The following is a 16,829-nucleotide window of genomic DNA, read 5'->3' as shown; positions in this document are numbered from 1 at the left end:
CCACACAACACCGACAACCACATCACCGACACCACATATTCGACAGTCCATAAACACGAAACCACACATAACCGACAACGAAATAACCGACGGTACACAAACACGAAACCCCATACACTGCACACACCACAATAACAATTAAAAACAAAACACATCCCCATTCCACAAACCACACACACAACACAAGCACACCAAAATCCTTACAAGCCCACACTAAACCTTACCCTAACCCTAAGGTCCGTCACTATCGCACACTTACCTACCCGCTCCCTAACCCTAACTCACTTAACCGCCTATCGCTCCTAACCCTAACTCACTTAACCCACCCCTATCGCTCCCTAACCCTAACTCACTTAACCCACCCTATCGCTCCCTAACCTAACTCACTTAACCCACCCCTATCGCTCCCTAACCTAACTCACTTAACCCACCCCTATCCCCACAGACCGTCAATCTCCACACTTACCTGCCTCGCACCCTAACGTCCGTCACTACCGCATACTCACACAGCCTTTCCCCATGTCGGCATCCTCGGCGTTGGTGTTGTCATCCGTCGTGTCGGGCTTCTGCATTGTCGATGTTCTGCCACTCGCGATTCGCGTCGGTCTTCTTCACTTTCGATCTTCTGGAGCTCCGGATTCCGATGTCGGTCTTCTGCGCTGTCGACGAAGTCAGGTAGAACCATATATATATATAGATATATATAGATATGTATAGCTATAGATATATACACACAAATACAAACACACACACACACACACACACACATACACACATACAAATTGTTTATATCTATCTATATCAATATATACATATGTATCTATATATAGAGAGAGGTAAAGAAATCTGCAGATATAGCTAGATATGCCAGAATTCAAAAGAGTTACCCCAAATTAATGTTTCTATTTTCAGTAACACCCCAACCTCAGTGCTTTTGCTTGAAGATGATGAGCACAGAGGTGGGCGGGCTTTCTCTGTAGCAATTTTATATGCTAATGAGGCATTCCGGGGTGAGCCGTATGCTAGTTAGCCATATGCTCTCTTCCAGAACTGCCTGTGGTAAAACATTTATGGTAGTCAGATAATTACTTGTCTGCTTATGTTAGCATGCCCTCTGTTTGATGCACATGGTAATGAACACAGCCAAAATATCATGTTCATCTTTTGCTATAGAGGTTAGTGCATGGGAGTTTAGCAGTCATGTAGAGTTAGAGTGTGTGTGCATGTATGTATGTGATGAACTACTACATGTGTGAGAGTATGTGTAAGCATTTGTCTGCCTGGGAGAATGCATGGGGAGGTAGTGAGCAGGTAGGGTAGGTGTGTCATATACACTTGAGTGTGTGTGTATGTGTGTGTGTGTCTGTGTGTGTGTGTGTGTGTGTGTGTGTGTGTGTGTGTGTGTGTGTGTGTGTGCGTGTGTCTGAGTTGGGGTGGCTGTCATACTTCCACAAAACCCTAGACTAATTAGCAAAGCCTGTACTATTGTGTTATGGAGGAAAACTATCCATCAGGGAATAACTCTGAAGACATGGAAGGGGGCACTATTAGCCAACAGGGGAACTACTAAAGGCATGGGTAGGGAGGACCACTAGTCCCAAAGGATAACACTAAAGATGTGATTCAGGGAAACCACTAGCTACCATGGGGGCACTAAAGATGTGAGTTGGTGGGGAACACTAGACTTCATGGAGTACTTTTCCCTGCTGTGCTTTAATGGCTTCTATACAGCATGTGGGAAGGAGGAAACAATAGGCTCCAGGGGTACACTACATTGTGTCCCTTAAAGGCACTAAAAACGATTTCATCTCTGTACCCTTCCAATAAGGATATTAATCATCCGCGCCACCAGTAGACAAACAAGGATGTAAAAAAAAGTAAATAATTAAGGAGAGAAAACAGCTTCAAACACTGTCCCTTTGCTACATGAAATCTCACAATTAACTTGCTATTAACTTGCTGTACTAACTGATAAGTTAGTGTAGCAGAAGTTTTAACATATAATAAGGTTCTCAGACATTATTAAATGTCTGCAACAGTCCAAGAGTTACAAGGAGAGAGAGAGAGAGTGAGTGGAAACATAAAGCATGCCTGTAGCACAAGAAATGTAGGCAAAACCAGAATTAATGGTGGCAAAAAGAGGGATGGATTTTAATCATTGCTTTTACAAGCTTAGAAAGTTGCAGGAATAACAGCTTTTGCACTGGCATGAATTTACTGAAGGATATGAAGTGTCAAACTCTGACACGTCTGATATCAGTGGCTGACTGTAATCATCAGTTATTGACCAGAACAGGAAAAAGGAGACATCCAGATTATTCTGACAAAACAGGGACAAGTATGGGGTATTTGGTGTGTGTTTGTGTGTGTGTGTGTGCGCGTGTGTGTGTGTGTGTGTGTGTGTGTGTGTGTGTGTGTGTGTGTGTGCGTGTGCACGTGTGTGTGTGTGTGTGTGTGTGTGTGTGTGTGTGTGTGTGTGTGTGTGTGTGTGTGTGTGTGTGTGTGCGTGCGCGTATGTATGCGTTTATGTTTATTTGTGTGGGAGAGGGAATGAGGGGAATCCCTGTGCTAACAGAAGCCTTCGGTAACTAGAGGAAGGAATTGCCGAGTAGCACTTGTAGTTATTGATAATTCAGAGACATACAAATTAGCCAATAATGAAGTCTTCTCATTGCTGTTAATGTGCCTTGGAATACAGTAGTATCACATCTCAGAAAATGGGCCTTTTTATCACAGTCCATAATGTGAGAGGTAGATAGACTGATAGATGGATATACAATATTGTAAAGTTAATTTGTGTGCATCTTTAACATGGACTTTCATAAGGAAAGTTCCTACATAATTCTAGTGAGGAACTTGCATGTATCATATAGCAATGAGAAGATAATTGCTCATTACCTTTATAAAAAAGAAGGTTGCCTGCCAAAAGCATTCAAGAAGACAGCTCCTCATTGGGAAGATCACCACAAGATAAGTAAAAGCTTAATAGAAAACCCTGGAAGTGTTGAGTGTGACAGCCCAGTCAGGGCAATTTGTACAGGCCTGAATGAGGCCTACAACATGGGATTTTGCTTTTTGTGCAGACAGTTACTGAAAGGGCTATGTGGACTCTAAATGTTTTTGCTGGAAGAAAAATGCTGAAGATATTGATTTGTTTGGTATACAATCTGAGTGGGTTATGACTTTTGTTTGTCTTCTTGAATTGGAAGAACAAATTCCATGATTTGTATATATGATACCTCCAGTGTTTCTTTGGACTTTACAATGTGTGTGTGTGTGTGTGTGTGTGTGTGTGTGTGTGTGTGTGTGTGTGTGTGTGTGTGTGTGTGTGTGTGTGTGTGTGTGTGCTTGCATATGTCTGGTGACTGGTGTAATTTTTATTATGGCCACTCTTTTCTCATTGTTTTATATTTAGCTATATCTATATATATAAAACTATATCTATATCTATATCTATATACACACACACACACACACACACACACACACACACACACACACACACACACACACACACACACACACACACACACACACACACAGTATATACTGATTTGTCTAGTGATTCATCTGATCAGTGTTTGATACAAATATTTTTAGAGCCACTTATGTAGTTTTAGACATAATTATGATTTCAAGATGAATATAGAATGTTAAAAAATAAATAAAAGCAAGACATGTTTCATCTACTTAGTAAAATGATTGGCTGCTGAGGAAGTGCGATGAATTATTAAATCCAATGAACTGTGGGACTGATGACCACAGCTGTGCCACTGCAATGGTCAAATTTAAGGTGTTTTTGCAGGGAATCTGTGTCATCCCTATACACTATGATGTGATTATAGGTTCATAGGTTCATACTAGGCTATCTGCCCTAGGGCATTTATAAGCCTAGCCAGAGTGTGTTTGGCTTTTGCCACCCATTTTAAATTAATTTTGCTATACCCTTTTTCAAGGTTAGTATACTGTGCCTCTGTCTAACAGTGACACAAAAGTGATACCCGGGGTAAACCTATGATATCCCATCCACTCAAGATTCCTCTTGAAGAGAGTCAATGAGGGACTCTGCCTAACCTGGACTGGGATTTTATTCCAGAGTGAAGGGAGCCTCTGGGTTATGAATCTGTCCCTCCAGCATGTCCTATTTATTTCAGTGCTGAGGTTCAAGTCTCTCGAGCACGTAGCTCGATGGGATTTGGATTTTCTGAGGTGCAGCATGTCCATTAATTCCGGGTTGGACATGGCTTTATACGTCAGGCACAGATCACCTCTGAGCAGGCAGTATGCCACTGAGTAGAGCTGGAGTTTCTTTAACCAGGCAGCATATGGCATCTGTTTGAGCCCTTTGATCCTCCTGGTGAGGTACTTTTGGGGTCTTTTCAGTTGCTGCAGGTGTCTTGTAAGGTACATCCCAAAAGGGGCATTGTACTCAATTATGGGCCTGATGAGGGATGAGTAAAGAGGCATGATGACCTCCCCTGATCTAGATGTGAATCCCTTCATGATTACGTGGGCTGTATAAAATGTTTTTCTAACCACTTTGGCCACATGGTTGTCAAATGAGAGATTGCTATCAACTTGGGTCCCCAGGTCCCTAATTACTACTTCTGTACTTAATGGATTACCACCTATGTGGCAATTTGTGGGCACTTTGTTTATGCCAAAGGGGATGACTATACACTTTTTGGCATTTAGCTTGAGGCCATGGCTCTGGCACCAGTTGTCTGTTTCTATGAGGCCCTTTTGGAGGATGCTTGTTTCGCTGGAGAGTCGATTATGGCACCCAGTTTGCAGTCATCTGTGAACTTGGTCAGCCACAGTCTATCGTGTTGGCCTGTACCTCCAAGAAATATATACCGAACAAGAGTGGTCCCAGGACTGACCTTGTGGGATGCCACTTGTAACTGGTTTGGAGTCTGACATGGCTCCAGCAATTCTAACCATGTGGGTTCTGTCCTTGATCCAGTTTGCAACCCATCTAGTGACATAGGGGTTTATATTTAAGCTGTTGAGCTTATCTATAATGCCCGAGTGGGGTATTGTATCGAAGGCTTTTGCGAGGTCCAGGTAGGCTGTGTGGACCACCTTCCCCTCGTCAATGGCCTTGGTGACTGTTTCAAAGAAATCAACCAGGTTTAAGAGGCAGGATCTGCCCTTAACAAAGCCAAACTGGGTAGGATCCAGTGTCTGTAGGTCCCCAATATCTTTATTTATGAGGTCCATGATGATCCTTTCCATAGCTTTGCAGACCAAGCTAGTCAGGCTTATGGGGCGATAGTTTCCAGGATCCGTTGAGGCACAACCTTTGTGGAGAGGGACCACTGTTGCTGTACGCCACTCTTTGGGTACATATCCTGTAGTAAGGCTGAGATTGAACAGTAGTTTTATGTTTGGGTTTAGCTCTTCTTGGAGTTCATGTAGGACGCTGCCCGGGACACCGTCTGGTCCCATTGATGCTGTGTTTTTTGCTTTGGAGAGGGCGGCTCTTACCTGAGCATCTGAGATGTCAGGGGGGCAGCACTCTGCTGGGATAGATATTTGCCCTTTTGGTGGGGAAGGGGGGGGGGGTTTGCGCCGAACCTGTCAGCTAGGATGTTGGCAATGTCTGTGGGTTCTATGTATTTTTTTGTCATTTTGGAGTAATTCTGAGCATATCTGGGAATTCCCACCCAGGTTCCTAACATAACTAAAGAAAGCCTTGTGATTATCCTTAGTGTCCTGTGCAATTTTTCTCTTGAAGCTGGCCTTAGATGATTTTATGAGTGCCCGTAGTTTTTTGCTAATACTGATCAGAGATGCCTTCCCTTTTTGGGATTTTGATCTATCATGTAGTAGCTTCCTCCTTCTATTGTATAGTTTGTTTATGGCTGGGGTCCACCAGACAGGACGTCTGTCTTTGGAGGATTGGGTCTTGGTTTTATTTGGGATTGCATGATCCATGCATTCCTGAAGGTGTTCATAGAATGCATTTATAAAGGATTCTGCGGTCTGGGCCGTATTTTCCACAGGCTCGGGGGCTTTGAAGGATTCCACCTCAGTTTTGAGGAGTGTGAAATTTGCTTTAGAGAAGTTTTTCACTGTGGTTTTCTGGGCAGGGAGTGGGGTCGGGATGTGAATATCCAGTGAGATTAGTTTATGGTCTGATCTTACCAGTGAGGGATACACTTCTGGTCTGGAGCATGGAGTCCCCATGTTGGTGATGATCAGGTCCAGTATGTTTTCCCCTCTTGTGGGAGTGGTAACAAGTTGTTCCATAGCATTTGAGTTTATAAATTCTAGGAACCTTTGGGCTAGGGTGTTGGAGCTAGAGTAATGCTCCCAGTCTATGTTTGGGTAGTTGAAGTCGCCCAATATAATGATGTTTGGAGAGACCTTCATATTTTCCAGTGTTCTCAGGAAGGCCAAGTGGGGTTCCTGGGTTTGTGAGGGTGGTCTGTAGCAGGCTATAAACTGGAAGGCAGTTTTACCCACTGTTAGCTGCACATGGATAGTCTCTGATGCTTCATGCTGTGCCACCAACCTGGCGGTGTGGGTATCTTTGACGAATATTGATACTCCCCCTCCTTTTGTGGTTCGGTCCAAGTTTTGGAGCCGAAAAGCATGGTATGAGGTATAACCTGGTAGTGCTGGGATGCTCTCGGGAGCCTTGAACCAGGTTTTTGTTACTGCACAGATATCGATGTTCTCCATGCTAAGGAGAGTTTCGAGTGCATGCATCTTGAGGTTTAGACTTCTGGCGTTGAGTAGCATTACTCTTAGTTTCTTATCCCTTGTGATACCTATGGAGGTGGGTTTGTCTTTTGAGCCTTGCCTAAAAAAGGCACTATGGGGGAAGCAAGAGCCTTTGCCAATATCCGAAAGCCCAGGGGTGACAGGTGCAAGCTGTCCCTAGCGAAGCATCATGGCTTGTCGAGCATGTCATCCCAGGCTGACAGGCATTGGATCCCCTTTGAATGACACCAATACTTAAGCCAATTGTTGAAATTGATCATCTTGTCTTCATATTGTGGCATCATTCTTGCTGAGGGTAAGATGCTACTCATGGTCAGGGTCATACCGGCCTGGGCTACATGCTCAGAGAGCTCCTCTATGTCTCTTTTCATGTAGTCCAGGGAGGTACGTCTCAGGTCATTCACACCAGCATGGACAATGACCAAGTCATATCTGTACTTGCCTTGGAGTGACCTGAGTGCTTGTGTTATGTGGCGGATCCTAGCACCCGACAGGCAGCTCACCGTGACCTTCTCCTTGTTTAGCCTGGTGAGCGGGACGTCAGTGTGCCTGACGATAGAGTCGCCTATTACAAGTGTATCAGGTGTGTTGTTTAGCCTTAAGTGCTGTGACTGTTCGTCACACTGGCTTTGTGAGCTATGTGTTGCACGTGTTTTGTTTTGGGGTACCGGTTGCTTGGGTGTCTGCTTTGGAGGTCTCTGCTGCTTAGGCAGATTTTTATTTAGAGCCTCCGAGTATGTTTTTGTGTGTTTATGTGTTTGGTTTGCTGTCGTGGTAGGTCTATGTGAGACTGGAATTGTAGTGAGTGTGGTTTCCTTCTCCTCCTGACTGGTTACGCCAGTACTGGGTTGAGAGAGCTTAACCTCCAGTTTGGCTATATGTTTGCATCTCTCACATGTGTTGGAATTTGTTGGGAGGAGGAGAGGGCTGTCTGTGTACATGAGGCAGTGGTAACATTGCCTCAAGATTCCCAGATTCACCAGCTGGACCGGAAAGGAGATTGACAACTGACCTTTGGACATGCTAGAATAGTATTGGGAATTCTTTTATAATTGAAAAAAGGGCCAATGGGGAACAAGGTACTCAAGGGGAGTTTGTGAGGGTGTAGTGCTTTTAATTTTTTAGTGCTGACTTATATAATTGCTTTAGTGAGCAAGTGCCAGGTAACTTAAATGCAATGTGTTACAGGTAACTTAAATGCAAAAACGACAAGCAGTAACTTTCTTTCAAGTGAAACAAGGAAATGAGTATTGTAAGCAATGCAGATATCACTAGGGATCCACAGAAGCCGCGTTTTAGGTGCAATTAGCATTTCAGGGAAATAACAAGCAAACAAACAACAAGTATACAAACAAAGCTAGATGTAGCAGGCCTGGATCTAGTCTATGCTACAGCAAACAAGGTGTACCAATTTCAGTAAGAAACAGTTCAAATATGCAGGCACTATAAGCCTTTAACCAGAAATTCCCAGCTCAGAAGGGCAGAGTCCAGCCTCTCCTCCCACAAGAGTGCAGACCACAAACCTTCTTAATGTAAAATAACTGGCCTGAAGCCCAAGTGCTTAAACCAGAACTAATACACTTTTAGAATAACAGACACTGAGCCCTCAATCAGCAGTTCCCAACTTAGAAGGATGTAAACTACCTGTCCTGCCACCACAGTGCAGACCACAAACCTTCCTAATGTAAAACAACTGGTCTGAAGCCCAAGTGCTTAATCCAAAAGACTTAGAATGATAGCTACACTTTAATCAAGTTACTTCCAAGCAGTAATAAATACAATTGAATACCGATGAGTCTGAATCTGTGATTTCTAAATAAACTTCTTCCAAGGTAGTCCAAAACAGAATAACAGAAAGCAAACTGATTCCCATTTTTTTGATTTAATGTTAACTTAGAGATAACATATTTGGAGATTGGGGTATAGCAGAACCCCCCCCCCCCCCATTAAAGAGCAGGGGATTGGACAGCTAGGAAAAATTGCATTGTTACATAACATTTATTACACATATCATTCTGTCAATCAAACAGCAGTAAACTTGTGATTACTGGTCCAAGACTGACAACTGTTCCCTGCATACATTCAAATAGACTGAACTAAAGTTTTTGGGGAATATACATTTCTGCAATATCTCAAGTATACCTAATTCACTTTTATGATTCTTCTTCTTCAGTGTTCAGATTAAGCATTAAACTACACAATCTGGATTGAGATAATTCTGTTTCCTGTTTATTGTATTTACATTTTATTAATTATGTTGCTCAGTTAGACATATGGCCTGATTATTATGGAAACCTGAGGTAGCACTTATATGAAGCAGTGGTAATCAGGTCAGTATGCAGCGGACGCCCCCTATTCTTTTCAATAAGTGCCATGATATATTTAACAGTTTAAAGCAAGTCCCAGTATCAGCTGATGAGATGAACATACTAAACCAAGTTGTTGTTTAATAAAAGTTGAGTGGATCTCACCATTCTAGTTCACTAAAAAGTGTTTATTTTTGTTTTTGGAATCCATAACATCTACTTGAGTTGACACTGAGTCAGGCACATGTAATCTTGGTTTTTCAAAGTCAAGTAAAGGATGTCATATCAAGGAACTATCATGATGCAACAGTGTCAGTAATTAATTGTGAACATAAATGTCTAGCACAGAATAGTCAACCCACAATCTTCTCATCTTCATTGGATTACATTTGAGTCTGTGGACTGCCAAATCAGAGACTGTGATAATATTGGCAATAATTTTCCTGGGAGTATATGACATCATTTTCTCTTTATCTTGTGTTTGCCTGGTGGAGATTAATACATTTTCATCTAAGTGCATTAAATTGGTAAGAGGTATTGACACTGTTAGCTGGCATCTATAAAAAGATTTTATAATCAGTATTTAGCAGGGCAGCTGTCATAGAGGAAACACAAACAACAGTATCTGAATTCTGGGTGAATATATCACACATATTAACTGAAATAACTCCTTACAGTAATAGAATTAGAGAGCAGTTAAAGAAGGAAACGGTTAGATTAAATTACAGTGCCAAGAATCTGTTAAAACTGGATCTACATTCTCATTATGCTGTGGGTTTGATCCATGGTTATGCTTTCACTGAAGGCTAAAGTCAATCAAAAATGGCTAGTATAAAGAGTTTAATAACTTTTAATATTTAACAAATTGATGTTGCTGGACTGCCTGATTCAGTCAGTATTCTTGCCTAGCTATCTTTCACTTTCACTCAGTCTCACGAAGACATGCATGCACCCAGGTGCACACACACACACACACACACACACACACACACACACACACACACACACACATACATACACTGAAATACAAACACACACACATACAATTTTCTTTTTCTTTTATTGAGTATTTCTTTTCATTTTATGCTTGCCATACAGAAAAGTGCTGTTTAGTCCTTGTAAAAGAATGGTGGCTGATCGTTTTTTTTTTTTTTAATGTCTAATATTCACTGCAGCTTAATATGCTGCTATGAAGCAGCAGGCTTGTTTTTCATAGGATGTTATCTATACATGAACACCCTGCTGGAAGTTGATTGTTTTATTTTATTTTATTTTTTTAATGTCTGATATTCACAGTAGCTTAAAATATCCATTCTCCAATCAAGGTTTAATGTACAGTTTGCCCATTCTTATATGGATAAAATCTACAGCTTACATATTTTGTGTTTTAACCATTTAGTTGGCTGTCTTCATCCCATAATCAATGAGTTTGCAAACTGTTTCACTTTTGCTTTAATTAATTTATTATTAGAAACAGGTTGTCTTAAGCAAGTTAATAAATAACAAACATTCCAAAGCAAGTGGGATGGCAATATGAACTGTGAATATGCATTTTTTTAATTAAAAATAAAAATGATGTATAGGATTATTACTTGCATCTCTCACAAATACCAGGAAACTTCTTCAGAATGAATACCTGTGATCAAAAGTCATGTTTGAAACATTTGAAAAACATGCAAGTATTTAAGACAATTACTCATAATTAGCAATGATCTTTGTAACACTGTTAGCCATCAATTCATCCACTGGCAAAAGATTACCTCAGCTATAACTCAGTGAATTACAAAACTGTCAGGAAACCAACACATTGAGCTCATTTGGCTGTGAGCTCCCCCCCTAATCTGCATAAACTTATATACACCAGTTCCATGACTGCACCAACATGAAGAAAAGGGAACTCTGTTGGAGCATGCTTAAAATCTTCTCTAGCAGTGTGTTCATAAGGAAAGCAATGACTGGTAAGTTCAACATAAGTGATATGAACTTGACCAAATAAAAACTTATCTAGCTTATAATTGTCAAGGTGTAGGAATGTTCAAAAATGTAATCCATCTATTGGCCAAATTTAAATACAAAAGCAACATGAATAAAATGATGAAGTAAATCTAACAAAAATGTCAAACGAGCTATAATAAATGCATCATTTAAAACATTTACTAAAGGGGTGCATAATACCTTTCAAGAAAAGGGATAAATGTCCAAAACTGTTAAAAGCATTCATTGCAGTCCTATCTATATAAAACATAGTATAGCACAAACAGTATGCCATGCACACCTCCCTATTCAAAATACAAATGAGGTTTGGGAAAAAAGCTATTTGTCCAGGGATATCTTCTGGTGTAGGTCAGGTAGGGACAGCACAGGGTTAAGGTTTGGGGAGGGGGTGAAGGGGTTATTAGGGCTGGGAGGATGATGGTGGAAGGTAGTTAGTTAGGCAGTGGGGATGGAAGGGTTAAATTGAGAAAGCAGCAAGGTTGGGAGGATGTGAGGTAAGTGTAAGGAGGGGCTGCAGTAGTTTTGTGTGAGGGTAACTAGGAAGGGATCAGATTTTGGCATGAAATTGCTATCTGCAAGTTTACATCCCAGACAATCTGTAGGTAACTTTGGACAGGTAGGCCTTAGACAACTGAAGTGTGCATGGAGGATTTGAGTAGTAATTGGATAACAAAATAGTGGTGGGTATTACATTTTCTCCTCTCACTTTGCTAGTCCGTGGGAAGGGCATTTTTGGGATAGTGTGTGATAATATCACTGTGGTTATGGTTTTGGGGATTTAGGTTTGCATTTAGAGCATAAAAAAGAGATGGGGAAAGAGAGAAGGTTTGTGGCATGTATGGTTGTTTAGGGTTTGTTTCTGATTGCTTTCTTGCAGCAGGTTTAAAGTAGATACTCTGCAGTGTGGAGAAAATGCTCAGCAGCTGTTTTGCGGGCTTTCATTCACCCACATGTTCACAAGTGGAGGGTATAGGTTCATAGGTTCATAGGTTCGTACTAGGCTATCTGCCCTAGGGCATTTATAAGCCTAGCCAGAGTGTATGTGGCCTACACCACCCCCTTAGGATGAGAATACTACGCCCTTTTAGGGTTTAGTTTACTATGCCTCTGTCTAGTAGTGACAAAGAGATGACCCCCGGGGTAAACCTACGATCTCCCATCCACTCGTCGAGATTTCTCTTGAATAGAGTCAGTGAGGGGCTCTGCCTAACATGGACTGGGATTCTGTTCCAGAGTGTAGGAATGCCTCTGGGTTATGAATCTGTCCCTCCAGCACGTTCTATTTATTTCTGTGTTGAGGTTTAAGTCACTTGTTCTCGTGGCTCTGATGGATTTGGATTTTCTGAGGTGGAGCATGTCCATTAATTCAGGATTGGACATAGCCTTGCACGTCAGGCACAGATCACCTCTGAGTAGGCGGTATGCGACTGAATAGAGCTGGAGTTTTTTCAGTCGGGCAGCATATGACATATGTTTAAGACCCTTTATCCTCTTGGTGAGGAACTTTTGGGGTCTTTCCAACTGCTGCAGGTGTCGGGTGAGATACATCCCAAATGGGGCATTGTACTCAATCATTGGCCTGATAAGAGAAGAGTACAGGGGCACAATGACCTCTCTTGATCTAGATGTGAAACCCTTCATGATAATGTGGGCAATATAGAAGGTCTTCCTAACCACTTTGGCTATGTGAGTGTCAAATGAGAGGTTACTGTCAACCTGGGTCCCTAGGTCCCTGATTACCTCTTCCGTACTTAATGGATTACCGCCTATGTGGTAATTTGTTGGTACCTTGTTTTTCCCAAAGGGTATGACTATACATTTTTTGGCGTTTAGCTTAAGGCCATGGCTCTGGCACCAATTATCCATTTCTATGAGGCCTCTCTGAAGGATATTTGTGTCCGCTGGAGTATCAATTATGGCGCCCAGTTTGCAGTCATCTGCGAACTTTGTCAGCCACAATCCTCCTATGTTTGCCTGTACCTCGGAAAAATAAATGCAGAACAAGAGGGGTCCCAGGACTGAGCCCTGTGGGACACTGCTTGTGACTGGCTTAGAGTCTGACATAGCTCCAGCAACTCTGACCCTGTGGGTTCTGTCCTTGAGCCAGTTTGCAACCCATCTTGTGACATATGGGTTTACATTTAAGCTGGTGAGTTTGTCTATGATGCCCGAGTGGGGTATTGTGTCAAAGGCTTTTGCAAGGTCAAGGTAGGCTGTGTGAACTGCCTTACCCTCATCAATGGCCTTAGTGACTGTTTCAAAAAAGTCGACCAAGTTCAGAAGGCAGGATCTGCCCTTGACAAAGCCAAATTGGGTAGGATCCAATGTCTGTAGGTCCCCAATGTCTTTGTTTATGAGTTCCATAATGATCCTCTCCATAGCTTTGCAGACCAGGCTCGTCAGGCTTATGGGGCGGTAATTTCCAGGGTCTGTAGAAGCACTGCCTTTGTGAAGTGGGACCACTGTTGCCGTACGCCACTCTTTGGGTACGTATCCTGTGGTAAGGCTAAGATTAAACAGCAGCCTTATGTGTGGGTTTAGTTCCTCTTGGAGTTCATGTAGCACACAGCCGGGACACCATCCGGTCCCATTGATGCTGTGTTTTTAGCTTTAGAGAGGGCGGCTCTCACCTGGGCATCTGAGATGTTAGGGAGGCTACACTCTGCTGGGATAGCTATTTCTCCTTTTGGGGGGGGGGGGAGAAATTTGCACTGAACCTGTCTGCCAGAATGTTGGCAATGTCAGTGGGTTCAGTGTATTTTGTGTCATTTTGGACTAACTCTGAGCATATCTGGGAGTTTCCACCCAGGTTTCTAACATAGCTAAAGAAGGCCTTGTGATTGTCTTTTGTGTCATTTGCGATTTTTCTCTCAAAGTTGGCCTTGGATGATTTTATGAGTGATCGTAGTTTTTTGCTAGTACTGATCAGAGATGCCTTACCTTTTATGGATTTTGCTCTGTCATGTAGTAGCTTCCTCCTTCTGTTGTAAAGTTTGTTTATGGCTGGGGTCCACCAGACCGGTTGCCTGCCTTTGGGGGACTGGGTCTTGGTTTTATTTGGGATTGCATGATCCATGCATTCTTGAAGGTGCCCATAGAAGGCATTTGCAAAGGATTCAGCAGTGTGGGTTGTGGTTTCCACTGGCCCAGGGGCCTTGAAAGATACCACTTCAGTCTTAAGAAGTGTGAAGTTTGCTTTTGAGAAGTTCTTCACTGTGGTCTTTTGTGCAGGGGGTGGGGGCGGGATGTGGATTTCCAGTGAGATTAATTTATGGTCTGATCTTACCAAAGAGGGATGTACTTCGGTGTGGAGCATTTTGTCCCCATGTTTGTGATGATCAGGTCTAGTATATTGTCTCCTCTTGTGGGAATGGTGACTAGTTGTTCCATTGCATTTGAGTTTATGAATTCTAAGAACCTTTGGGCTAGAGTGTTGGGGCTTGAGTAATGTTCCCAGTCTATGTTTGGGTAGTTGAAGTCTCCCAAAATGATGGTATTTGGAGAGACATTCATACTCTCCAGTGTCTTCAGGAAGGCTGTGTGGGGTTCCTGAGTTTGAGAGGGTGGTGTGTAGCATGCTACAAACTGTAAGGCAGTTTTGCCTATGGTTAGTTGCACCTGGATAGTCTCCGATGCTTCGTGCATTGCCACTAACCTGGAGGTGTGGGTATCTTTGATGAAAATGGATACTCCCCTCCTTTTGTGGTTCTGTCCAAGTTTTGGGGCCGGAAAGCATGATATGAGGTAAAACCTGATAGTGCTGGGGTGCTCTCAGGAGCCTTGAACCAGGTTTCAGTCACTGCACAGACATCGATGTTCTCCATACTGAGGAGGGCTTGAGGCGTGCATCTTGAGGTTTAGACTTCTGGCATTGAGCAGCATTACCCTTAGTTTTTTCCACTTGTGTTTTCTAGGGAGGTAGGTTTGTTATTTGAGCCTTGCCTAAAAAAGGCACTATGGGGGTGGCAAGAGCCTTGGCCAATATCCGGAAGCCCAGGGGTGACAGGTGCAAACCATCCCTTGCGAAGCAGCGTGGCTTGTCAAGCATGTCATCCCAAGCAGACAGACACTGGATCCCCTTAGAATGACACCAGTAATTAAGCCAATTGTTAAAACTGATCATTTTGTCTTTGTACTGTGGCATCATTCTTGGTGAGGGTAAGATGCTGCTCAGGGTCAGGGTCATACCGGCCTGGGCTACATAATCAGAGAGCTCCTCTATGTCTCTTTTCATGTAGTCCGGGGAGGTACATCTCAGGTCGTTCACACCTGCATGTACAATGACTGAGTCATATTTGTACTTGCTGTGGAGTGACCTGAGTGCTTGTGTTATGTGGCGGATTCTAGCTGCCGACAGGCAGTTTACTGTGACCCTCTCCTTGTTCAGTCTGGTGAGCGGGACGTCAGTGTGCCTGACTATGGAGTCACCTATTACAAGTGTGTCTGGCATGTTGTTTGGCCTTAAGGGCTGTGACTGTTTAGCACACTGACTTTGTGAACTATGTGTTGCATTTGCTATGTCTTGAGGTGGTGGTTGCTTGGGTGTCTGCTTTGGAGGCCTCTGTTGTTTTGGTAGATTTTTAATCAGCGCCTCCGAGTATGTTTTTGTGTGTTTATGTGTTTGGTTTGCAGTTGTGATAGTTCTATGTGAGACTGGGTTTGTGGTGTGCGTGGTTACCTTCTCCTCCTGACTGGTCTTGCCAGTACTGAATTGAGAGAGCTCAGCCTCCATTTTGGCTATATAGTTGCATCTCTCGCATATGTTTGTATTTGTTGGGAGGAGGAGAGGGTTGTCTGTGTACATGAGGCAATTGTAACATTGCCTCAAGATTCCCAGATTCACCAGCTGAACAGGAGAGGACACTAGCAACTGACCCTTCGACATGCTAGAAATAGTGAAAAAGATTGCTGTGTAACTGATGTCAGAAAGGACCTATAGGGAAATGGGTACTCAACAGAATTTAGGTGAATGAAGTACTTTTCGTTTGTTTAAGAGTGCTTTACCTGTAAACAAAATGCTATAGGAGCAAGTGCTGAGCTTTTCAGATAGAGTATAGGCTGTCTCTGTATTTGTATCACTTTGCAATAATTTATCAGTGCTTTACATTTGATGAGCTATAGTGCTGGAAATTGAATGTGTACTTTTCAACTTTTCCTGATTTTGCATCAGACTGTGTTATTCTTACTGTTTTGGAAATAAGGTGGTGAATTGCATTTGGTGAATACTGACAATGATTAGAGTTATAGACATCTTTTATTTTCAGAATATACACTGTTTCACATTAGCCTATTCTGTCAATGCCTGAAGATGATGACACTAATATTCTGGGAATATCAGGGATTTGTTGGTGCAATTGTTCCCTGGGGTGTCTGCATGCTGCAAAGCAGTTGCAAGCAGTGTTTTTTTTTTCTGAGAATGCATGGTTGCAGCTGGTACTGCTTAAATGTTGAACTTGGGTGCATATCTGGTGGAATGCCAGAAGTGGTTGATTACTTAAATGATTAGCTGGTTGGACTCAAATTCGCTGACCTTGAGAGACATTTTCCATGGTAAGAGTAATTAAAAATCAGTCCCTAGGAGGTTTTCACTGGTGGTGTATGGTTCATAGGGTAGCAGTGTCCTGGGCTGTTCAGATGTTGCTGCTGTCCCACAGATGTGATGGAAGTCTGCTGGAATGTATATAGTTTGATTTTAGGTTGGCCTGTACATTGTACAGTTTCTGGTTTCCTGACAGGTATCAGAGGTCTGCACCCACTGCCTAGTACTCTTCTTTTTTTTTTGTTTGCATGGCAGCA

This window comes from Protopterus annectens, chromosome 1.part1, assembly GCF_019279795.1.
Source record: "Protopterus annectens isolate FY-2018-M chromosome 1.part1, PAN1.0, whole genome shotgun sequence".
In the NCBI taxonomy this organism is placed as follows: Eukaryota; Metazoa; Chordata; order Ceratodontiformes; family Protopteridae; genus Protopterus; species Protopterus annectens.
This window is presented reverse-complemented; position numbering follows the sequence as displayed.